The sequence below is a fragment of the Nothoprocta perdicaria genome, unplaced genomic scaffold (genome assembly GCF_003342845.1).
Source record: "Nothoprocta perdicaria isolate Ctin4 unplaced genomic scaffold, notPer1 scaffold_35, whole genome shotgun sequence".
Lineage (NCBI taxonomy): Eukaryota > Metazoa > Chordata > Aves > Tinamiformes > Tinamidae > Nothoprocta > Nothoprocta perdicaria.
The window spans coordinates 553,979-579,957 of record NW_020455588.1 but is presented as its reverse complement, the minus strand read 5'-3'; the positions used below and the strand labels follow the sequence as shown (position 1 = coordinate 579,957).

The following is a 25,979-nucleotide window of genomic DNA, read 5'->3' as shown; positions in this document are numbered from 1 at the left end:
TTTTCAGTGGCAACCTCCTCATTTCTTCCAAAGTTTACCTCCTGCACCTGGATGATAACTTTGCAGCACCTGGCTCTGAGGTAGAGCGTTTTGCTCCGTGTTGCCAAAAGCTTTTCATGACTTTCTCTTCTGCCCTCATCACTGATAGAGACCATTAGGAGAAAGAACTAGCTTCAAGCTGTCATGAGACACAAAACAGAATAAACACACTCTGCCCTTTCACCTAGCAGTTTGTAAACAGAGATTAAATTAATCGTGTGTGTTGTCTACACCTATAAACATCCTCTTGGGACATAGGTGACTCAAAATACACCCTGTCTTTGCCAAGAGGGAAAACTCTGTTCTAGAGCTGGATATTTTTGATATATGTTCCTTTGATTAACGCTTTCCTTTAGAGATAAAATCAACATGTTGAATTGCTACAAAACTAAGTTAATTAACAGCTATTTTATAAACCATTTGAGACTTATAATAATAGAAAAAATAATTTACAATTAATGAAACCTGAAAACTTAAAAAAGTATTTACATGGAAAATACTCTTTGTCATACAACTTTTAGAAAGAATTGTTATTTTCATATCATATTCAACTTACTCTGTATTTTTTTCTATCAGTTGAGAAAACAGGAAATCACTAGTAAGCAATTCATTACAGTTTGGCAAAAGCTGTCAACCTCTGCTTTAGAGATTCAAAAATAAGTCACATCAAGGAATGTAAAATACCATTGATTTTAAAAGACAGAGCTGCCTCAGAGGCTGAAATAATTGGTGTGTTTATATTGAGAAACCTAGACGGCATCTTGATAGCCTGGTGACTGCAGCCTCCCTTTTTGGGTCGGCGTAAACGAGAACTTCCATTTTCAGCTTTACCAACTGCGCAGATGTCTGAGGCACCACATTTAACCTTGTTTGTGTTTGGGCCAACTTCTCAGCTGGTGTAAATCAGCAGAACTCTGTTGATGTTACGTGGATACAGTGAGTAAGAGCAGAGCCTTGCTGCCATTCATCAGTTGTAGCACACGAAGCAACCAAGGGGAACTGTGTTTCGTGTGGCGACCGCATCAGCTGAGGGGCAAGCCTAACACTTTGTATGATAAGACTGACAATATCTGTAAGCAAATAAATAAAACTGACTTCACAAATTTGCCTTGAACCACGTACAAATGGAAACACCAGCCTTTCTGTAATCTGGGAGCTATCGAGTTACTTAGTTTTGTAGGTACAAAAGGCTTTCATATAACCACTGCTGCCAATATAGCTTTTAGGCACATGAAAATGATTAGATTTCTTCCCCAAATCCACTAAATACAGATTCACTTCAGAAAACAAGAAGTAAATGTTGCTGATTTCTTGGCAGCACTGAGGGTACAGTACTGCCAAATCACTTACTGTACAGCGTGAGGCTGAACCAAGAGGCATAAAGAAGAACTAACAGTGCTAGTCACATGCAGCAATTAGCTATGGTAACAGAATTGTTTTTAAACTAGGATTTGGACTTCATTTAAATAAAACTTGCCTCACATTTACATGTTACAAGGCATTCAGCCTGCAATAGAAGTACTCACAATGCTGAGTCCCATTGATGCAATTTTCATTTCAGGCAGCAAGGGAGGGCTGTGCTGGGGACGTAAGAAATACTCTTCGCTTGCAGAAAACATTTTAATTCTGTAGATAAATAAAGATTCATGCTCCCCACCCCACCAAAGAATTATTCAACCATTTTTGCAAAACTGTATTGTTAAATAGTTCTCTTCGGTCTTAAGCTGAAAACCAGTATACCTTGATTAAGAAGTGATTAATACTACTCAGTGAGGAGCTAAGCTGTCATATAATAGTCTGGAGGATCCGCAAAAAGTCAGAAAGATATTACAACACAGCATGAGCTACTCTCTGATCTTCTAAATACCTGGGCTGTATTTGCTTCTACAATTTCTGCCTTATCTAACCTTCTTTATGTTCACCTGTAAGTTTATATTAAAGCCCCAATCAGGAGCATGGCTTCCAACACTGGGGATTTCATCCTCTACAGAAATTAACCACCTCAAGTACATGCTTTTGCACTTCAAAAGTCTTCCTGCCACTGCTGTGTGGTTCCAAGATAGTAAAGTCCAGGCAGAAATACCAGGGCAAGCCTATCAGTTTTACAGCATTTATATACAAATGCATACATGTATGTGCACTTGATTCTGTAACATGAGAGGCTATTAGTAATAGGAAAAACAACAGTAGCAATAATAACAATTAGCTATATTAGAGTACCATGATGATTTATGACTACTGAGACATACTTACACCAGGTGTGCTGCAATTATGGTTAGTATCCCATATAATTTGATTGAAACAAGGGATCCCTATAAGGCAGATGCTTATATTGCTATGATGTTCCCTCATGAGAAAGATGTAACAATTTAATTCAGCTGATTACTCTGATGATTTGGGCAAACCAGTGGAAACACTGCACAGGCCAGTCCTGATGAGCAATTTTTCCCTATGCAAGGTGCTTATGGTTTAAATAGCTTGGGCAGACCCAAGGTGGAGCAGGTAGCAGAGAGCAGCTCTGCTGGCCTCAGGTCACACGACAGGTCAGTGGCAGAATTAGGAAGCAAGCCTGTTCTCCTAACTCCCAGGCTTATCCACTTGACCATGCTGCTCTCGATGGCTACGGGAATTAATTGACAAATTCAAACCGTGCACGGAACGCTCTAATTTGCTTTGACTCCACCAGCAGAAGTCCTGGCTGCATTCTCTGGGGCGCATCGCGTCTGTTGCCATACATGCAGACTGCAGCTGGCTTTGTGCACAAGTGCAGGAGTGGGGGCAACGATGCAGCCTTAGCACAGGAGCAGCAGGCAGAGCTCGGTCCTGCTCTGGGAGACGAGGGAGGAAGCAGAGGAACTGACCCCCTTTGCGCATCCCACGCTGCAGCAGCCGCCCTCCTTTCTCGCCAGCGAGCAAGGAAGGCGACTCGTGAGGCCGGGCTCTTCTGGGCCACTACAGCTACTCGCCGTCCAACTGGCTTCATACAGTCTGCCCTGCAAAAGCAATTAGCAAGAATAAACTCCTTATATTCCCTGAGCTTTAAAAAAAAAGAAAAGAAAAGAAAAAGCAAACAAAATACATCCGTCGAAGTGTTAGAGTCCTTCAGTAAGATGCAGGCTCTGAGCTGGCCAAATGAAGTACAGGCTCTTCTGTTGAATCTGCCTGAAACATTTTTCTTGTATCCCAGCTGTTACAGCACCCAGTCGACGGAGCTGTGAGATGAAGAACATATGCCTGTAACACTTCATTTCAACAGGCTCACTTAGTGTCTCTTTCTTTGATCTTTCACTGTATACTTCCTGTAACTGGAGTTAGTTACAGGCTGAAACAAAGCCCAGAGTTACCAAAGATTTTTTTTCCCCCTAAATATTCCTTTTGTACCAGATTCTGTTACCACGTATTTTAAATGAACCAGCTGGACTGTAGTGTCTCTGCTAAAATGTTGCCTCAATTCGAACTCTTTCAAACTATCTTTACAGCACTCAGTGTTGTACTATCAAGGTACTCTATGAATTGGTTACAATTTTTAAAACCTATTAATGCACATTTAAGTTCCCTTTCCAGCTAGTAGCAGCCTAAATGAAAAGCACTGTTCACCATGAAGAGCCACACACAAAATCTACAACTAAGTCAGGGAGTCAATATCCTGTCACTAGGTCTGTCTTCTTCATCATTTTTCTTGTAAAGTGATGGATTTTTAATCCTCACCTTTGGTCTGTGGATTTAGTACTAGCCATTCTGGTGGGGCCAAGCTGTTTGCCCAAAAGAGTTCCAAAATGCTGGGATAATGTCCTCTTTTGACTACAGATAGGTAGAAAATTAGAAAGGGCTGTTAAAAATGAAGTGATCTTTCCACAAATAAATGGTTGAACTGTTGTGAACTAGTTTTGACTACAACAGCAAGGAAATATGGCTATCATGAACATAGTAGCCTTTTCCACAGTCACACATTTGCTTTTTCCATATCATTGCAGTAGCATAAGAATCAGATGAAAGTAAAGGACCAACATGGCACTGTAAGGAGATTATGTTTGAACAGCACTGCGTGGCACCACCCAGACCATCTTTCACTCGCATGTCAGATGCTGTGATTCCAAAGATCTTTGTTAAAGGAGAAGCAAAATTCACATATACAGCAACATACAGGAAGAAAATTTTAGTAGAATGCTAAATGGTTTTAAATAATTAACTATGTAAATGTTGTGCTGCATAAGCATGAAGTACATTTTAAGCATATGGGTAGTAGAAATGAAACTAGAATTCAGTTATCCTGGATTCTCATTCCTATGCTTGTTTCATTACAATGTGGAATTGCACAGGAAATATTTTCATCTTCAAATTTCAGTGTCTCAGACTTTTTAGTACATTTGTTAGATTATTTGATTTTTATTATTCTGTTGAGGTGACTCTTTAGTACTTTACATCATCAGTGATCATTCCTAGAGAGGCAAAAGAAAAAAGGTCAGTTCTATTACATGTTTTTCCCAAATTCTAAACCGCTTGTGTTATGCAGTAGAAATCAAGAGCTTTAATTGAATCATAGAGATTCCTGTCATACATAAGAAAAGGAAAGCTGAAGGAGAATTCCTTGGTGAATATGAAAAATAGTAAGAGTTACTGAGGACATTTCCTTACGTCTCCTCTGATCTACAGACAAAACAAACTGTAAGTAGAATAAGATTTGGAATGTTGTTTGTTATGTATGACTGAAATTGTTTTAAAACTGCATGATTCTTTTTCTTTACATTTTACTGTGGCTTCTTATGTTATAAGGTCCATGCAGAAGGGACTGCGTCCAGGGTTTTGAAACTATATTGGCCACTGAAGGGATCTTTAGGACCTTTAAAAATATCTCCTATCCCCTACACAATGCTTCTTGGATTGTTAGCAATTAGAATGCTGACAAAAACATGTGCCTCAGAATTTGAGCATATTCAATATAATGTTACGAAATAATCTACTTGGGGAAAAGACCTGATCTAAAAACATCACCTCTAGAATTTATTTGATGAATTGATTTTAACAGGAAGACGCTTAGTGGGGAAAGAGATTATGTAAGAGAAATCAGGAACACTAATAAGATTATTCACTATAGAGTTCATAGAGTATATTAAAATAAAATTATAATCTAGGATTTCTTTTAAAATGAGCATTAAATACCCATTCTGAAGCATCTAGAAGGTGCTGTTCTCCCAGCAATTATTTGCCCTCTGAAAAAAGAGTTGTGCCAAAAAAATTAGTTGACCAGGGGAAAAAATGAAGAAGCTTTGAATTTTGAATATACATGCCAAGCTTATGACTTGCTTACATATCTAAGTACTAATTAGAGGTCTTAAAAAGAAAAAGTGTACACTTTAAGGTCTAGGAAAGCATCATTGCGAGGGACCATACACTGTGTCACGTGGAATTAGGGACTGCCGCAAGGCCCACGATAAGAGAGCTTTGCACTGCAACGTGTTTTGCTTGCTCCAGCTGAGAAATGTTCCAGAGATTGTTAGCACTTGTCTTCCAATTAGCAGCACAGACCCATATACCCACGTGTGGGTGAAGATCATCAGTTATACCCGAATCAGCTATGCTAGAGCACGTCAGCAATCCTTTAATCTTTGTCCAATAGCAGCCAGCATCCCTTGTTTAGCTGCAGGACTGTAACCCAACTCAGACCATGGCCAAAGAAGACAGGTCATTAGGGTCTCCCTTTCTGTCATCTGGAAGAAGCACAAGCATCCGTTTGGGCCATCTGCACCTTCTCCGGAGGCTGATGTTCTGGGGGGCCGTGTTGGGAAAGACCATAACAGCTGGTGACCTGCAGAGGGAACTGGAAGTCTCAGAAAGGGTTGGAGAAAAAGGGAAACAGAGGAGAGATTTATTAATGTAATGATAATAAAAATTCATATCTTATCCATGGAGCCTGCCACCTAGAACAGAACCCAAGAGCTCCAGGATCCAGGGAGGATTTAAAGGTAAGAGAAGCTCATACTAAGAAAGTGCCCCACCATGGACACCGTGAACATGAAGGACACCATGAATAGATGTCAAAGTCCATGAGCTGGGGTCTACTTGCAGGCCAGTGTTTAAGGATAAGACAAATACAGCTCTTTCCCTTCTCTGGGGTAGAAAAAGGGAATGGAAGTGCTAGAGAAAACCTCAGCAGCCCCATAGTTACAAGAAGCTTGTGATTTTGAAAATATTTTTCAAATGTAATTATGTTGAGGTAAAACATCTTTGTAAAAATGCTGCTCAACAATGAAATGTTTCTGTCCTCTTCAAACTGTTAGGCCTGAAATCCTGCCAACAATACCCTTTGCAGCTGTTTATATTGGTTCAGTTCCCTTCCTGTTAATCCATTTATTTGTTCTGTGCTTGTTAGCATTTTGTGCTAGTTCTAATTTCCTCTTCCTATCTAATCTGTGCAGTTGACTCAGTTCAACTGTCAGATTCCTCCTTTTTTTATGTTGCTTTTTCACTTTTTTCATCTCAAGGTTCACATATTGCGTTAACTCCTCTAACTTATGAAAAAAATATGTGCATGTGTGTGTGTTAAATACTTAGGTAAGCATTACATTTACTTGAAAAACAAGGGACTGTTTTTTACTTTCCCAATAATGCCTGAAGAGTCCTTGGGATTGCAATACCCATTAGTAGCAAAGGAAACTTCATATGTAAATCCCTGTTTTACCTAAAGCCCCATTTATTCAGTCTGTCTCTGTCATAAAACTAAATGATCAGATTTAACATAAATTGTGTTACAGATTTTACTAATAGAAATAGATTGGTATGTCACGTTTTTACATTCAATAGTAGGGTCAAAACAGCTGACATTTAAAACCCATCAATGTTGACATAGAGATATCCCAATATCTTAACTCCATTCTTACTCAGGCATAGCTAGAATGGAGTTCAGTAAGAGCTCAGCCTAAAATAAATTGCATAAATCAGGTTAAGGACTCTGGGGTTTGTCAATGTATTTTTAATATACTGAATATTATGGAAAATTCCATCGGTTCATACACACTCCGTAATCAATGCTCACATGCTCCCAAGTTTTGTCAGACTAAAGGAAATGGTACACAAAAGGGTTTAATTATGCAGGAGTGACCTCAGTGCTCATATCTACAGTTATTAAATGCTGGCACACTGTGACCAAACTCTCTAGCTCCATTCACCAAGGGCATGATCCAAAGCTCCCAGAAATCAATGGTAGTAACTCAACTGAATGCAGTGAACTTCAGCTCCAGCACAAAAGGAATTGAAATGAAATGTGGCTTAAAAGACTGCGAGGAGGTTTTGCCAAATGGCTGCTCCTGCGCTGAAAAAGCATGAGCTGGTTTGGGCGATGGGAGAGCTTCAGCAGCAGAACAGAAATAGGGCTTTGTTTTTCAGGCAAAGTCATTTATAAAAGTAAAGACCGTTGTCAATATTTAACACTTGGGTATGAGAGGCTTTATAAATTAAAAAAGAGGTAAAGCAATACGTGAACTTTGTGATGAAAGAGGTTCTACTTTTACATGCATATTGTAAAGTCTCAAATAGGCAACATGAGCTTACTCTGGCCCTCCCCCCTGCCCAGGCATTTTATTATGAAGGGCCATATGAAGCACAAATGTTCATGTGCTTTGATTATCCAGCAAGACAAACTATCCGGAGCTCCATCTTAGGGCGGAATATTAACATTGTGTATGCCATTAAAACAGCTCTTAACTCACCAGAAAATTTTATACAAATTTGGCTGGCCACTGTGTATAAGAGTACACTGGTACTAGGAGTGTGTCTTGAATCCCTCAATAACCACAGGGTTTTATTTAAGTCAGTGGATAACCCTAAAACTTTCCCAGACTCTAAAGAAATTAGGCTCCTATACTTACTCAGAGGAATAGTAAATGGTTGGTGAAGGCTTGGACAAGGAGAGAAGTATGCAAAGTGACTGAAAGTCAGAGTGTGGGGTACTACTTTTGCCATCCTAAAGGCTATAAGACCAAAAAGCTGCCAAGCAGCCAGGAAAATAAGAGCAAAACCCTGAAAAGAAGTTAAAAGATGGCTCTTCTTGGTATATATGACACCAGAGTCTTACACATGAAGTTCTGAGCTGCGATGAGCTCCTTGATGCTCATTCCTCACGTGTAAAGAAGACTTCTGGAGGTATTTTGTAAATAAATGGTATTTCCCTAAGAAAGATACCTGTCTGAGAGCATCCACTTTTAATGATTCATCTTAATTACTTATTTAGATCATAATTACCTGCATTATTGTGCACTCTGCATTGTGCATACTTATTCTGCTGTTAGCAAGCCAGGGCAGCAAAGCGAAACACTTTGTGTCAAGGCACTGTCAGCGGTGTGTGCTGCACAAGCTGCATTCTGCTGCTTTCTGGAGGGAGCAAACGTACGCTCGGTGCTCATCTCATCTTTCTGAAAAGCCAAATTAAATTGCTCGCAAAGAAAATGAAACGTGGCATCAGGATCCAGGCGTGGGGAAGCCCTTACCAAAAGGATTGCTCATGGTTCAGCTCCCAGGGAAAATGCAGAAGCTGGTATTATTACTGCGAGCGCTGGGGAGCAGCCAGGGCAAGAGCCTGATAGGCAGCGATGCCAGGTCACCACAGACGTTTTGTGTCATGTGCTGGGCTCTCCACTCAGCTGCTTGTGGGATGAACATAAGGGCATAAGTGCTTTCTGAAGCAGACTGTGTGGTGAATTAAAAGTATATAATCTTGAAGAAAGATCTCACTGTGGCTCAGCTTGGTCCTTAGCAGTCAGACTGAATGACATCCTTAGAGCATCAGGAATTCTTATACTTCTGGAGATCAGTAACAATTTTTTTCTTTTTTTTTTCTTAAGTTGTTCTTTTTCCAACAACACTTCATTTTTCTTGAAGAGTGCACAGGTGTGTGGCTTAAGGTACAGCAGATTTGCTGATACTGGAATGTGGGGATGTTTACTCTTGAGTAGCTCAACCAGGGTGAAATTCTTTGCAAGCTCTGTAGTGCTGTATGCCAGCAATACATTGGATGTATCATCAGTCTTATTTAAATAGGGCATCTTGACCAAGCATTTATTTCAAGGAAGATGGATATGGAAGACTGTGAAAGAGTACCTCATGACATAAACCACTTATTGCATATGTGCTTAGAGGATTTGATATATTTAAGAAAGGGAATAGGTTTATGATTCGTTTCAAAAGATATAGTGAGTCCTCTGATGAAATGGTGAAAATAGCTAAATGCTTAAATCAGAGCAGGATTATGTACTGAATTCCTCTATCCATGTTGGACAGTTATCAAGATTCATGCTGAGAGTTACCTTTTCTGCCCTACATCTATTACAGAATAATCACTATCCTTTAAAATGGACCATAAGTCAAAGAAAGTGGTTTAAAAAATGCCATCTTTCCTAATTCATGTTTTCTCACGTTCAGAATGGACCCTACCTCTTCAGATACTTGGAAAGTTTTGAGTGGCCACCATAGATCTTGACTACATGCCATTAGAAATCACGGCATTTCTGTATCTGATAACGGACTAACTGTTCCAGACCCACCAAAACCTAGGTCTGTCTCCACGCCAAACCATCACCTCATATAATGCAGAAAATACTGCTCACACTCCTAATAAGAGATGTGGCCATCAGCCCGTGAGTCAGTCTCAAGTACCCAGAGGTGTTTTAAAATGTGGTGTTTTTAGTCCATTTATGTGGTTTGGCAGCAAGTATGTGTTAACAAGTAGCTCACCTACAGGAGACTTGCTCCTTGAGCAGCACACATGCAGGCAGTGACGCTGCGTCTGACAGCTGTGATATATGGCACTATCAGCAGCATATTCATCACATGGGTGCCTAGAGAGGGACAGAGACACTTCAGCCTATGGCCACACAGGTTTCTTCAAAGATTTCCTAGATCAATAACTATTTTGGTTATATACTATACACTAGCATCACTGAATTACTAGGCACATTTCTCCCACTGAGGGTAACATCCTGCAAAGGCCTTGATTGGTTAACAGCGAACTAAAGGAACAACTATATGAGGTTAATAAGGAGAAAAAAAAAGAGCATGTTCTTCAGCACAGATTTCTTATATAAAACTGTGAAGCTGAAATGTGTGACAGCAGTGCTGTCTCTGTCCATTTACATGTGTAACTAACTCCCTTTTGCAGGGTAATGTTTTTTCCATTTCCACCATATAACAGCATTCTAGAGTTATAGGTAGGATAGGCAATATACAAATAGAGAATACCCATATATAAGCAATAATAAAGATCTTAAAACACAAGTCACTTATGCATAAAATCCCAGCAGTAGGACTATACTGTTTTTCCCTGACGTGCAAAGCCATGTGAATGTTGTGTGCTGAACAGAACTGAAGCACTGTGCTGAGCTTTCCAGTCACATAAAAATATGTAGTATATTTCCAATCAAGAAATAGAATGATGAACTTGACTGTGTTTGTCTTTTACCTGTAAAGGCATTGAACTGGACTGCTCCCAAGCAATAATTGCTACAAGGCTTTCCCTTTGAAATCTCAGGAAAGCATGGGTAATTCTAGTCTTGAAAATGGAAACGCTAATAAATAATGAAAAATTTTGGTAATAATGATCTAATTTATCCCTTTAAAGATACTGATTATAAATGTAAACAATAGTGCAATTCAACATTTATGAAGTCCTTGTTTTCTCTTCCTACGGAATTTACTTAACAGACATCACTAGACCCATCCATTATTTATCTTCTTTTAAAATTTAATGAATACGGATATGAAAATTGTTAAAAATTGAAACACAGAAAATGTCTCATTATCTCATTGATGAATCTGGCCTGTAAGTTCAAATCCACAAGTGAAAATGAGTTTGCCAGTCTCAGCTACAGAATATTTGTCTACTGCAGAGTTTGAAGAATTAATTCTTTACAGCAAGCAGATGTCTTAAATAAATAATGCATTTCAAAGTCAAGACCATGAAATGTACTAATTGTGAAAAGAAAATTAGTTCTTTTTAAAAAAAAAGAGTCAACTTGAACCCTTGCCTAATATTCCATTCAAAATGATAAAAAAATGAACTGAAAGAAGTTAGGCACTTTATCTATACATTTCTGTGTGTTCTATGCTGTGTTCTGTGCTTCAGTAGACTTGATGAGGTACTATAAAAATAGCTTAATGTTTTTTTAAAAATAACAACAACTGCCCTTATTCCTGCTCTGGTTAGAATTGGGATTTGTCAAAGAAAAAATTTTATAGCCTTCTAAGATTTACTGCTAGACTTACAGAAAAAAAAATTAAGATAATCTTTGGAGAAGTAATCACGCAACAGGTTTGCTCCTTTGAGCAAACCCGATCTTTGACAGAATTCTGTGAGGACAGTCACTGCAGATAAACTATATTTGGCTGGTTAGCACACCATTTCAAGACAAACTTAGCTCTACTATTTTAGTAAGTCTTTCCAAAATATATTAGGAGAGTAACTATTTAAAAAAAAAATGTGAATTTTTACCTCTGTCATATTTGGACCTAGTGACAAGATATTCTTCTCCTGCAAGAGACTTGCTGTTTTCCAGTATCTTCAACAATCTGCATTCTGTTTTTCATAAATATTCTGTATAAGCAGCTTTACAACTTTGGATGGTCTCAAATCACAGGAGGGAAATGAAGCATAGGAAGTTGTGAGAGGCTCCAGCCACTGCATCTGAGAATGAAGAAATATAGACCATTGTTGAAGAATTAGAATTACTCTGATAGGAAAGTGTTGAAAAATAAAAGGCACTGTACAACATACAGTTCTTGCCAGGAAACCATCTATCAAGAGACTACTAAAGAGGTATCAGTGTTGGGAGTTTGCCAGCGGGATCTGACGATATGCCAAAACAGGTGTCTTAACATAGGGGAAAAGATGAAAGCTCAGGCACTTCAATAGTTTTCATCACTGGAAGCAGAGGAACAAGACTGCACTCCTAAGAAAGGGAACTATCTTTCTGCTCCTTCAGCAGAAGGACTCCCTGAGACCTGAAAGCTGAATTCTGTACATATTGTAATCTCAGATCAGAGGAACGTGGAGCACCAAACTACAGTCTCTGGAAGACCTGTTATTGGGAAGCTAAAAAAATCATTGTAGGGACTACAATCATTGAACTTACCCCTGCAAATGCCACAAAATGTTACGCAGGACAGTTGTTCAGCTCCCGGGTTTGCCACACAGTGTTAACTTCAGGCATCCTTCCAGGCCAGATCGACGCGCCACAAGCACAACCCCGAGTTCCTCTCCTTGGGAAACCTGGATGTAGGAGCAGAGGGGGTTGCCAGGAGTGTGCACCTGAATCCTGGCACTGCATGAGGCTGGGGCACAGCCAGGCAGTGCTACCTGGAGGCACTTCTGGCTCCCCAAAGCTTCAATTGAGTTTGTGTGTCTCTGTTCCCAGAATTCTAGTAGTATTTTCGCACCTGTCTGCTAAGATATTTTTGCTTGCATTTGTGAGGTCCACATATACTGCAGAAATAGGTCTTAAAAGCTGGAAAAAAATGGAGATAGAAAGCAGATTTCTAAGTTGCTTATCAAAGAGCTGTAACTTCTCTATATTGTTTTTTCCTTTTTTGTACAATGATGATTTTTTGCAGTGTGAATTAGAAGGAATCTTAGCTGTAGGAATTTGAAATGATTTAGCAACATTTGCTTAATTACAGAATGGGCTACATAGTCCAAAATAATTGGCTATCCACTGAGTCCACTAAGGTGAAGTAACTAAAGAGAGAACTACACTAGGACAAATCCAGGCTAGATCTTGCAGTGCAGAAGCCTCTATGCTCCTTCCACTCCTATGTTAGAAGGAACATTTGTCAATATGGGACTATGTCCATGACAAAAGTATATTATAGCTCTGTCAGTGATTTAAGATTACAGCTTTTGATTAATTCACCAGCCACTCGGCTTTGCTTTTTCTAAACAACATAGACAACTGTCTACTATAATCATCATTATAAGGTTGTAATAGGGTGGCATGTATCTTTGGTCTCTTACTCAAATACAGTGTGTTTTAGTATCAAGACTCCTTAATTAAAAGGATATCCAGTGACAAGCAAACTAACAGCACTTCACATTAAGCTGAATTATAATAACCAAACGCTTTATTGTAATTCTGCCAGTTCCTGTAACTCTGTAATTGCATCCACATCCTGACATGCTTCTGTTGATACCATAAATGCATCAGGGCTTCCCATTCTAAGATATATCCCATGTTTTCCTAAGTTGAAAACAAAAGCATGGCACGTGGAGAAACCATTGGCTGCAAAGGCAGAATAAATATTTCAAGCAAGGCCTCACTGTGCCATAAAACACGTGCATCTGTAACACGCCACGCAAATAACGTGTCCGCAAGAGGCGATTCGAACGTGCTGGAGAACCGTGCCAACGCTTCCCAACCAGTTTCATGCCTCCCTATCACCATCCAACAATTTACAACCTCCTCCCCATCCAGCAAAGTGTCCTTTGCCAGTGGCAGATCCCACGCTGCCAGCCTGTCCGTTCGCCTCCTTGGATGCCGTGGTCTCTCACGGAGCTGCCGGCAGCCGCCGGAGGGAAAGCCCAGTGCTGACCAGGGAAGCTGCTGCGCCCCACGCTTGAGCAGGGATCCCGCTGTCCTGGCCCTTCTCCTTGGCTTGGGGCATTGCCCGCAGCGCTCCAGGTGTACCAGCTGCACGAGAGGAAGAGCGCAGGGCAGCAGGGGACCCGTCCTCACAGAAATTTCCAAGAAACATGCCCAAAAACCAGGCGAGAGATGCAGCGTGTTCAGCCTTCTTCCTTCCAACATTTCTCTTTTTTTTTTTTTTTTTTTTTTTTTTTTTTTTTTTTTTTTTTTTTGATTTTTTTTTTTTTTTTTTTTTTTTTTTTTACCGGCTGCTGCTGGCATTACTTTCTGCTTGTTTCTTTTAAATCAATGACTTGTTGGATGACTAACGGGGGGACTAGGAGCTCAAGAGGAAAACGTGAGAGACAGGCCAGAGGCGGGGGGACAAAAAAGAAGAAACACTGTCAGAAGGGCCACAGGAAATGACTGCTAAGTGGTGTCTAGATTTGACCTGCGGATCAGGTATATAGCGCGCTTGTTCTTAGAAGAAGGAGCGATAGCTGCTTACCAAAACCTCTGTCACTCCCAAGTCTCTTATGTTGGTTATAAAAGCCCTAGTGCAAAGAAAGACCACTCATCTTTTGCTCAAAACACTCCCAAATAGGAATCCGAGCTTGCAAGAACACCTCTTCAGTTTTTACTGCTAGCTGGATCAGCCTCATAAATGCCTAAACTCATATATAAAAATGTTAATGTTTTCCAATTGCTATTCGGAATTTATATTTATTGCAATACAACGTAGCCATTAGCACATCTATCACTGGTAAATTTGTTACTGCTTCAAATATACAGTACATAACGTTGCAGCAATTTCATTTTACAAGCTAATAATGTACTGTAATGTAGCTTACAATATCATGTAGATGTATTTGATTAGGGAGGTTCAACAGTCAGTCAGGTTGAATAGTGCGTTATATAAGAATCAAGTTTTTAACTTATTTACTGTACAAATGAACAGCTTTGGTGCACAATAAATGTGTTAATTTAACAGGTGTATTATTTTATTTTTTCAAATACTCACTGAAAAGGAACAAATGGGAGGCAATCTATTTTGACTCAAATTGAAGTACAGCAGATTTGCAATGTTTTTTGACACTTGACATGTTTATTCTTTAAGAGAGTAATCATGTTTAATTGTTTTCTGAATTTATTTAGCTGTGTATTCCATTACAGTATCTTCCTAAGTGCCGGAGATGCGACTAAAACATGTTTTCCTTGAATGCAGTAACAGCGATAGACCTTTTTTTTCAGAGAAAACAAAGCCTCAAAAACCACCTGGGCCAAAGATTTCAGTAAGTTCCTGGTTATTACCACCCATGTCAAAACAGCCATATTATCAGATATAACAGTAATGGGGACCATTATAAGAATCAAAGACCGGCTTGTTGTGGGTGAGTCAGCAATGTCTGCTTTTCTTACTAATTCACCCCAGTGGTAACCTGATTTGAAACAGCTTTTTTGTGTGTGTATGTGCAGATAAATCAAGGGGCATACATTCACAAGAATGTATCTATCTGAAGGACCTTGTGCAGGCGCAGCTTTTTAAAGCCATGTCTAAGGAAATTAACTCGGGAGCACATATTTATATTAAGTTTTACTGCTTAGTTAACCATATTCAATTAAGAAAACAGAAGTTATTAGGCTAGTATTAATAATTAGGCTAAGAGGCTAATAATTAATCATTGGTGAAATTCCACACTCAGCATTCTGTTTGTACACCCTTAAAAAGAATGAAGAAGATTTTTAGCTCCCTAATCCACTCCCACTCCTTCAGTACATTCCAGCTGGGAAATGGGACAAAACAGGAAATAGTTTACAATTTTTTGTGTGTGTGAAAGGGGACTATAACTGTCACTACTGTTTAGCTTTTAATTTCCCGAGTTTTGTCATTCTTTGAGCCCATTCAGATAGGATAGCTTTTAATTTAGTTCTTGACAGTCACAAACTACCCACAAGGGTACTGGGGCAGGGAAAAATCACATGAATAACTCCTGGAAACTCCAGCTTCCTAAGGACTCTTATGAAAAGCAATATTCTATCATTTCTGCAGTCATCTTTGCTATAAAAGATCCGCTAAGAGCTGAGGAAAAGAGTTTGACACACGGAGCAGAACTAGTGGGAAAGGAAGCTAACATATATGGTGTTAATGAAGAGAAGTATTTTTCTTCGTGATAAGTTGAAGTGACATGTGAGGGTGGCCCTTAAAAATCCTCCATTTATTCCCCTAGGGCAAAATCACTTAATGGGCTAGGTCCAATTTCACTAAAGGCAATGGAGATTCCTAATTGGCTTCAGTAGACTTTGGATCAAGGCCATGGAAGTCATACAGATCAAAATATTTTCAGCTATCTAGCTGGATGGCAAGAAGTGGCTGTTGTAATAATGTTTGTGTGAGCAGTTCGTGTGTAACAGGAGATTGTTTTTATTCTGCTGCTTCACTGCAGGGAAAAAAACCATGTGTTTATTGTTTATTTCTCTGTCCAAGAGACATCTACAGCTTTCTAATGTCATGCAGAGGACACTAATGCAATATATTATGCATGCTCTCTATATTCCGTTGATGTCACTGGCTTTCACCTCATCTCATTTGTCTATTGAATCTGGAAGGTGGTTGAGGGGTGATGAGAAACGAAATACCCTAAATCTGTCAGAATTACTTAGACATGTTGATGTTTTTTTGGGAAAAAAAAAGCGTATTCATTGCAGTGCATTGCTTTTCCAAGATAGATTTGCAAAGTGACATGTATTAGATCCACATGATTACATTGATCAGTATTTGTTTTATTTGTTCTCCTGATGAGGTATCAATAATGTGTTATTAACAGAGATTTAGTAAAGATAAATATTAAATGCTCAGGAAAATAAAATAAAACAAAAAAGCCCACTCTATCTACCCTGCTCTACTTTTTCCATTTCTGCTTTTTGTTTGCATATTTATTTCATATTCCATCTCTATATTCTCCATGCTTTATTAATGTACTTTCATCATGAGATAAAAGAAGTGCACAGCCCTCTGCAACTCAGGAGCATGTTATCCCATCCACTATGGCATTGGCACCACCTACACAGTACTGTGTGTATTTTCCCAATCCAAGACAAGCCTGTAAGTGGAAATACTCTGTCTTCTGCATCTTATTCAAGTGGTTTACTGAATGCTATTCTTTTGAGTTTCTTTATGCTGGCTTACTCCTTTTTCACTTAAAAAAATGAAGACCTGACTTAGAACACCCGGACAGCTTTTATTAAGATGCTAAACAGAAAAAGAGCTGCTGACTATGAAGTTCCATGATTGATATCCTATACAATTTAACCAGAGAAAGAAAAACAAGATTTTCTGAAAATCTTGGTTTCCTAAAGAAATCTTGCACCCTTACCACACAAATTTTCTTATTGCATTTTATAATACAGAGTAACATAGTATGACTTCCATCTTACCATTCTTTCATTTCATGAAACCTCTACGCTTGGCAAGAAAAAAAAATCCTTTTTTAGATATTACTGTTGGAAATGTAGCCATTTAAACCGCATGCCCATTGATTCATGAAACTCTTAAAAGTGTTCAAGTTTGGTACTCACTACTGAAATAAACACCTTTTGGGCATCCTGCTCTAATTCCATAAAATAAAATAAATAGTAAATTCAGTGCTATCCTAGCTAATTTGTAAAGTGAAGATGTCACAAAACATTAAGTTTTTAAGTTGGTTGTTTGCAGCAGCTCTTTTCAGACGCAAGCAGCGGTCACTCACGCTATAAACACTGTCTCTCCTGCTTCCAAACCCTTGTAAATCAATAAAAAGGAACTCACTTTCCTTCGCCAGTAAAACACAAAACAAAAATAAACTCTCCAAAGGCTCCACATCCTCTAGTCTGAGGTAAGGAGGAGGCAGAACAATTAATTTAATTAGGATTCAAAATAAAATCTAAAAAAAATATCCCCTAAGAACTAGTCCAAAGGACAAAGCAGAATCAAAGAATACAATGGAGATTTTTTTTTCCTCCATGCGTATATTTTGTTTTCTTTCTATGCAAAAACAAATGATGAACTTTGGATGTACTCTGCTCTGTTTTTTTTTCCTTAAGACACCCACATATCCTCTGCTTCCTGTGAACAGTGCAAGGCTACCACAGGTTGTCCTGCTAATCCAAGCGAGAACCAAGTTGACTCATCAGAGAGGGACTGAAAAGCAGATAGATGCAACCCAAGGCAGAGTCGAACGAAATGCAGATCAGCAGGCAACAGAATGGTTAGTGAATCCAATTGAAAACCCTCTCTCCAGAGTTCTCTCTCTCTCACACACACATCTACACACTTGATTTATTTGTGAAACGGTGTCTTCTAAACATAGAACTTTGCATAGCAGAAAGGCAATTAAACAGAACAGCTTGAAGCTGTCAATCACTCCAACAACCAACAAAAGCATCTACTATCAAAGCAAATAATGTAAATGTACAAAAATACATTTCTATCAAAGCAAATAATGTAACATGCAAGATAAAAAAAATAAAAAGGCCTGTTTATCAGCTGTCATAGGGCAGTATACATTTTTAGCCCTCCCCCCTCAGAATATATCTTTTTCTCTTTGGATATATATTTTACTACATAAATGTGTCCCTCTACTTGACGTGGAATGTAAGAGGTAGCTTTTTGGTGAGCTTTTCTGCTGGGGCCCCATACTACTGTTGTTGCAGGTTGGTTCTTCTTTTTGTGGCTTCTGGTGTACAAATAAATTGACAGTCACAGCTTATCATCCCTTAAAGATGCATGTGCATGCTGGAGTTTACTGAAACATGATTGGCTGCTACATAAATCAATCTGATAGAGATCGGTCCCATGGAAAAAAGATAAATCATTAGTCCGTGCTTTTGGAATGTAATTCATTTTAGATAGTGATTATTGATGATTTCATTTCACCGGTACATGTACATGTCTAAACCGTGCTTTTATATAAAATGTTAAAACAGTGGAATGGATTCATTTCAAGAAAGGCCATGAAAAAATAGTGATTAAGACCTTGTTCCGGCAACACTCTGATGAAAATTTTCATGCAGACAAGTTTCTCCCTTTTTTTTTTTTCTAAATAAAATAAACTTATGTTTTTCACAACAATTATAACTGAGTTCCATGCATGCAATATCTTCCTGTGCATTGCAGTAAGATTTTTTTTTTTTTAAACCAAAATAAAGGTTCTGTGAAAGCAGGTTCACCTCATTATGGTGACATTAGATTTTGCCATATATCCAGGTAAGTTTTTCCCTTAAGCATCCTCAAGTTGTATGGGTTAAACCACATCGACTTTGGGTTAGCCCTCATTACAAAGGAGAATTTCTTTGGCTATGCAAATCATTTGATTCCAAATAACCTGGCAGCTAAACATATAACTTGCTTCATTTATATGATTAATCATGAAAATCGTAACAAAATAGATGTTTTAAAGCATAATCCATAGCCACGTAACGCTTCCTCACAGCACCGTGGTAAAGTAGGCAAGCACCATCGTGCCAATCTGCGGGCGTGGAATATGAGCCAGAGAACTGTCACGATCTATCAAGAACTCATAGCACGTCCGTGATAGAAAGACACTTCTGAAACATCACCCTGATCTCATCCTTCTTTCAGCACTTTTTAAATATTCAGTCACGTGCACATTCAACGCAAGCTGAAATTCAGTCCCTCACCAAGGAAAAAAGATACATTCTTAATATTCTCTGTGTATCTTGAACTTCGTCTCTGCTTCCTTCCCCATTTCTATTTCAAATTGGAAAAAAAAGAGAAAGAAAAAAAGGCATGCAGTCCTTCCGGAAAGCAATCCCTTCTAAAATAAGCTGACCTTGAAATAATCTAAGCCAAAAAAAAAAAAAAAAAAAAAACAAAACAAAACAAAAAAAAACCCCAAACACCTTATTTCATGCACAGCTAACTCAAAATCAGCCAAAGAGAGTCTTACCAAACTTTCCAGAAGAATTTACCTTCAGGCTGAGAGCAAGCATGGAAAATTCAGGGCAGTTCTTCAAATGTTTACTTTTATGGATCTCATCTCCTTGTATAAAGCATGAGGGGGCAGATGAAAGATGGATGAGCACTGTGCTCTCACCATGGAGGAGATCTCAGCCTCCTGAGAAGCTTTCTGAGAAGAGGTACTGAGTAGTACTGACGTAGGTGAAAAATGTCCGAGTTCACTCCAAAAATATTTCCCAAAATTTCCTCTGGAGGCCACGGATCTTGATGTTTACACTTATATCCACAGATTTTGGGGAAATACTTTCTGAATTTGTGTTGCTGTCTGTCCGACTATCTATCCATCTGTCACTTTTTCTAACAGACTGCTCTGAGAAGGTAATTTTTATTTGCTAGTAATCTGGCTTCTGTTGGCAGGTTTCTCCACTATGTCCTCCTAGCAGGCATGCAGAAGACCCAGAAAGCAAGCTTTTAAGGAGCAGCATTTTTTCACTTTAGTTTCTGCACAGAAATCCTCCAGTTTTGCTGCAGACGTTTTTCTGCTACTCTTTGTATTCCAACCCTCCATATCCACTGGATCCCAATGAATGGGTAGCTGGAGGGAAGAAGAAAGTAAAGGAAAAAATCAAGAAAAACAGAAAGGAAAACATAAAGGCAAATCAAGAAAAACAGAAAGAAAAACAGAAAGGCAAGGAAAGGAAATTGCAGAGGGAAAATCTTCAATTTTCTGCAGTCCCCAACAGACACTAACAGCAGTGTCATTTTTTTTATGGCCTTGGGGACACTTGCATTTGAGCAATCACTATCTTCTTGAAAATCTTCTGAGACAGTCAGGTTGTTTAAATTGGCTTGTTTTAAATGGGTATAAATTTAACATCATTTACAAGAGTCTGGGTATTAGCCCAAGGACACCTTGCTTTTATATCATTGGTTCTGTCATGTTCTGACTTTTCTCCAGATTACAGGATTGCTTACTATTTTGACAGAAAGCTGACACAACACACACTTCTTTGCAATGAAAGAGAAATTAATATAGCTCCGTGTATAAAACAATAAGCTTATTCCAGAAACAAGTTGGTCATACAATAGGTCTGACTTCATTATACATGAATCTGACATTGCTGAAAAAGATTATGCTAACTACTAGTGTATTGTTTGTGTGTTTAGAAAATACTAAACAACAATTTTGGAAAATGTGGGTTTTTTTTTGTAGACATCTTTTGGAGGAAGAAATCAAGTTTAATTATTTTGAGTTCTGCAATCAGAATTAAATATTACTATATTTTGGGCACAAGGTTTGTGGAGGCCTTTGAATGCTGCAAACTTTTTCCAAGTGATGTTTTACAGAATTGCTTTTAAAAGCCCCAGAGGGTAAATAGTATTCTCAGAATAAACAGAAAAATGCTGACCTTGTCAGATTTAGCTGCTGAAAGCCAAGCTGTTTTAAGACTTGGAGGATCAAGGGTCATGGTTATAAACAACACAGATAAAAAGAAAGAAAGGAAGGAAAAAGAAAGAAAGCGAGAAGTAAAAAAGAACTACACAGTGAATATAAGTGATAAATATGTTGACCTTGACAAGAAGGGAATGAGATATTTATGCAAATGGGAGGAGGAGAGAAGAGGTGGAAAAGAGAGGAAGACGAGAAAGTGCACAAACTGTACTTGGAAAAAAAAAAAATGTTTCTTAGAGTTTGTTTAAAGCCGGAAATGAGTCACTTGAGCTTCATATGTTTTTGGTTTCAAAAGGGGAGAAAGGTCAAAGCTTCTTTGTTTTAAATAAGCTGGTCACTACTTCTGAAGTGTAATGTGATAGGGTTCAAGAGGCTTAATGAAAGTGGCATTTCCCTGACACCCTGGGCTGCAGCACCCCAGCAGTTGCAGGGCCGTGCACCGTAAGCCCAGGGAGTCTCATACACACAGGCACGGCAGAGCGTGACTTTGCTCGTGACCTTCATACCCTAGTGCTCCCGTGGCAGCCATATGGGCAGCATGATGGCTAAATTTGCCACCCCTCGTACACTTGCATGGGTTGCAGTTGCACGCAAGGACCTCGGCCGTCACGTTTGGGAACAAGCTGCTCCTCTGCGCTCTCGGCGACGCTTCTTTCCAAAAAGACTCTGACTGCACTGAAAGCAAAGTCCTAGAGGCACTGGGGACAGCAAGAATCAAAATCATCACGGCAAACAAATAAAGCAGAAAGGCTCCCCTTGAAAAAAAAAAGAAGAAAAATAAGGGGAAAAAAAGAGGAAATAACCCAAAGAGGAAAACACCCTATAGATTTGAATTAGACTTTACATGGGATATGGGTGTACTGGCTGAGACGGAAAGATTGTTTGCACCTCCCAAGCTAATTTTAACTGTGAGCCAAGGACAAATGGCAGAGAGAAAGGGGGTAGCAACAGGCAGTGGGTACTTGATTTTCAGGGCAATAACCTGAACACTGTCTTGCAAAGCAAGACCTAATCTTAAAGGACTGTCAGAGTTGAAAAAGGAAATAGAAGTCTGCATCAGATGAGGAGTAAAAAAAAAAAATAAAAAAAAAAAAAGGCCAAGGGCAACAAAGTCTGCAGAGGAGTCCACTGAAAATAAAGTGAATAATTCTGTATTTTCCTATCACTCACACTATGTTTCTCACTAGGTAAGTGCAGACTTACCATTTTGCACAAATGCCAGAATTCTTATCCTTCCTCTTCACAGCTCTTACACCTTCACTCTCTTCTTCCTGAGTTTATTTCCGGGCAGGCTCTGGCAATGTCCACCTTCTACATTCAGGACTCCCCCACATTTTGTTTCCTCTTTCACGCTGCCACTGCCCTTAGTGCACTGTATCAAGCAGTTTCTGTTATACATCATCCCCTTGGTTTTGATCACTTGCCAAGCTTCACATCTTGGTTAATACCCTGAAGTCCATCTAGAATAATATTTCTAATACATCTGATATTGGTACTGTAATTATTCTAGTATTAGGCTAAATGTTCTTTTAGAAGAGTCATTTCTTCTTCTGGCTTCCATAATATATCTGCTGTAAAAGGCCATCTGTTCCCAGCATACTAGAAACAACAATGGAAGCTCACACAGTAACGTAGAGATATGTATCACTGGCAGCAGAATTGAAAGGCAATTATGATAATGAAAATTGTGAACTCTGAAAATGACCACTTTCATTATTCTTTGCTGCGTGAATCCCCAAACTGGAATAGTTAATCAGCTTACAATAAAACTAACTAAGAGGTGATCGATGCAATGAACATTAGCAGTTTCAGATATGGCTTCAGATTTGCTATCAGAAATACCACTTGAACTGGCATGTTGAACAGAGCACCCCAGGAGCCAGGATTTCCTGCAGTGACATCGCTCCAACATTCAGTCTCTACTGTGTCCTCTACTGTCTTTCTGGCCTTCAGTCAAATTACCATTCATTCAAAAAATTCCTTTTATATTTAATTTTTTTTGACTCCTCTCTTACCTGCTTACTCTCCTGTACAGCTGTCTCCAAGCTGAAAGAAGTCATTCTTATAGCTTGAATCAGTGAAAGTGAGAAGACAAACAGTGCAGAAATTAAAGAGGTGGTCATCAGAAAATAGGGTGATAACTGTTCTTATTTGGGAATTTGTATGTCATAAAAATGAAATTAAGACTTTTAATATCAGACATTGAGAGCAAGAAGACAGCATTCAAAGTCACTTCCCCCACAATGTCTTTAGCCTTGCAGAAACCGGGAGAAAACAGCATGATAAGTGCAACCTATTTCTTGAGTATGGGACAGACACCATATCTATCCTCTTCCCACCTCGCCTTCTTGCACTCGGTAATCAGTCTAAGAAACACTAGAAGAGTCTCAATTGAATTTAAGTCCAGATGGAAAAACTTCTCCAGCAATTCACCGAAGTGTCTTCACTAACAGGTTGAAGGGATTCGCATCAGAAACTGCCTATCAGTGACTGCTCCTGTTCGTTGGTGGAACAAGAGAGGGTGCTGGTCTTTATTCTACTCAGCAAACAAGGTTGAAACACTTCTTTATTATCCTGAAACACTTTATGATTGTCCTCAAATAAATTGATGTTGACAAAGCATCAGTAAGTCATGTTATTCTACTTATTGACTTGTTGGGAAAAAACATTGAAGAAAATGAGAAAATATTTGGAGCTAAAAGAAGCTTTGCCAGATACTGAAAGTGGATGAGAATTAATCTGTTTTTTTTTTTTTTTTTTCCCTGCAAACAGAGAGACAGATGCATTGTAAAATACTAAGATTTTTTTCCCCTCAGTTCAAAAAACAACACACTTTTTACACATTCAGAAAAGCTTCAGATCTATCATTGATCTCTGGGAATTTCTAAACCTTTTGAAAGTTTATTTCTCATTGAAAACTCATCAGATTAGGACCTAAATTGAAAAAGGATGTTCTTGTGAGTTAAGGCATTGGACAGGAACTCAGAAACTCATGTTTCAAGCTCTGGATCTACTACACTTACTTTGTGATTCTGGTTGTGATCCAGCAATGCACTTAAATGGGTGTTTAATTTAAAACGCTGGAGTGGTCCCATGGACGTTAAGCACAGACTTAAGTCTTCACTGAATGGGAGATTTAGTCTGTCTGAGCTCATTTCTCCAGCAGTAACATGGAGATAATACATTCTGCCATAGTTTATTTTTACAGAAAACCCTCTGGTGCAAAAACTCTGACCTATGCAACACTGAGACCACCTGATCTCTGAAGCCTGTAAATATTGCTATGCTGCAAAGCAATGATGGTCAATGAAGTAGCTTCTCCTTATCTTCTGGAAGCATCACCTTGCTATGAAAACATCATTTACATGGAAACTTCATTCTCCACCTTCTTCTAGCTTACAATGAGTTCAATACAACTCATCGGCATTTTAGTTTAGCTCAAGGTGTAATTGCTTTAAGGGATGCATCTTTATGCTTAAAGATATGACTGACTGCCTATATGACTGACTGCACGCTACTTTTCATTAGGTGCATTGTAACTCAACTTCTACATTTATCTTTCCCCCTTCGGATGAGTTACTCGTGCAAAGTCAGGGAGAAATCAGCTTTGTGCACACACGTGGCACTGTCTGTCTCAAAGTTCTTGACAGGCCTGAGGTCTCTAAGACCCACGGCCACCCTCTTGTTCCTCCTGTCCATCAGAGGGTCCAAGACCTGGCTTCTATACTGAGGTTGCCAATTGTCTTGGAGATGTAAAATAAACACTTTTTCTACATATGTTAATGCCATTGTTTATTGACTACTTACTCAGCTTGGCTGTAATTGGGGTCATTAGGGAAACATAAGCAGCTCAGTGCCTGTCAATACCTGACCTTTAAAATATTCAGTACCTTTGGTGTTACATGATGTTTAACAAGCTGGCCTTTTCATGTGAACGCAGCTGTTGTTGCCACGCAGGCAGGAATGGAGATGCTCTTCCTTGCAAACTTTTTTGAATGACTTTCCGTCTTTTTTTTTTTTGTTCTCATCCCTGTTTCTGAAGGAAATTTGGAACAAAATAAATCTCATTGAAAATTTAGTTTAAAATAATTGTCCATGTGAAAGGGAAGCAAAGCCCTGATCAAAGAAGCAAGGAGAAAAAAGGCCAGGATGAGAAGTTAAATGAGAGTATCTTCACACATTATGACATTTGGTAAATGTAAATCAAGCCACCTTCAGGATGTCACAAGCAAAATTTTCAAGAGTGCTTCTGATGACTGTGGGACTGCTGAAGAATCCCTCATCAGCAAACCATAAAGAATAAAGCAACAGCTATCACTAATGTGCAGATGTTATCAGGATGTGACTTCAGCACAGCTATGCATCCCGATGGAGAGACAAAACTGCAGATGTTTAACACATTATTGTGGAAGCTAACTACAAACTATTCTATTTTAATTATTTAAATTTTACACAAAAGGCATATTCTCTGCCTTTTGCCTCTCTTGCAAGTTAATAGTTCCTGTAAATAAGAGCAAGCGACTTTTTTACTGAGCTAATTAAAGCTGTTAATTTCTGAACAGGCCGATAGATAAATGTTTCCATTTCAATTACTCTTTGAAACAAACAAACAAACAAGAGAAGCCCAGACATCCTGTGTTCAAAGATCAAAATAAACTATGTTTTTCTATTTTAACAGAGAAGTAAGAAGAAACCAGATTTAGTTCAGACAATGGAGACATATTTTTACAGTGCAGATCAGGAAGACAAACAAAATTAAAAGACAAAGTGACAAAATTAGTTTTAAAGATAAAAGTAAGTCTACTAACTTGAAATCAACATTATTGTGAAATACAAAATACCAGCTGCACCAACTTTAACCCATGCGAGTAACTTTACACAGGAAATGTTATGTTTGAGGATGATTGCGCTAAAGCTACTTGTGTAT

General features: G+C 38.8%; 1 long non-coding RNA gene across 3 annotated transcripts; it reads right to left on the bottom strand.

Moving 5' to 3' along the window:
• Nucleotides 1-2,956: 2,956 nt before the first annotated feature.
• On the bottom strand, nt 2,957-19,829 carry LOC112951410. Of its 3 annotated transcripts, none has more exons than XR_003250188.1 (7): nt 19,589-19,829; nt 12,159-12,295; nt 11,519-11,710; nt 9,766-9,869; nt 5,431-5,857; nt 3,119-3,251; nt 2,957-3,032 (listed from the first exon to the last, which is right to left on the bottom strand). It is a non-coding gene; the product is annotated as an uncharacterized LOC112951410 (long non-coding RNA). The 3 variants fall into 3 exon arrangements; XR_003250190.1 differs by having other exon boundaries at nt 5,604-5,857; XR_003250189.1 differs by lacking the exon at nt 12,159-12,295.
• Nucleotides 19,830-25,979: the final 6,150 nt, after the last annotated feature.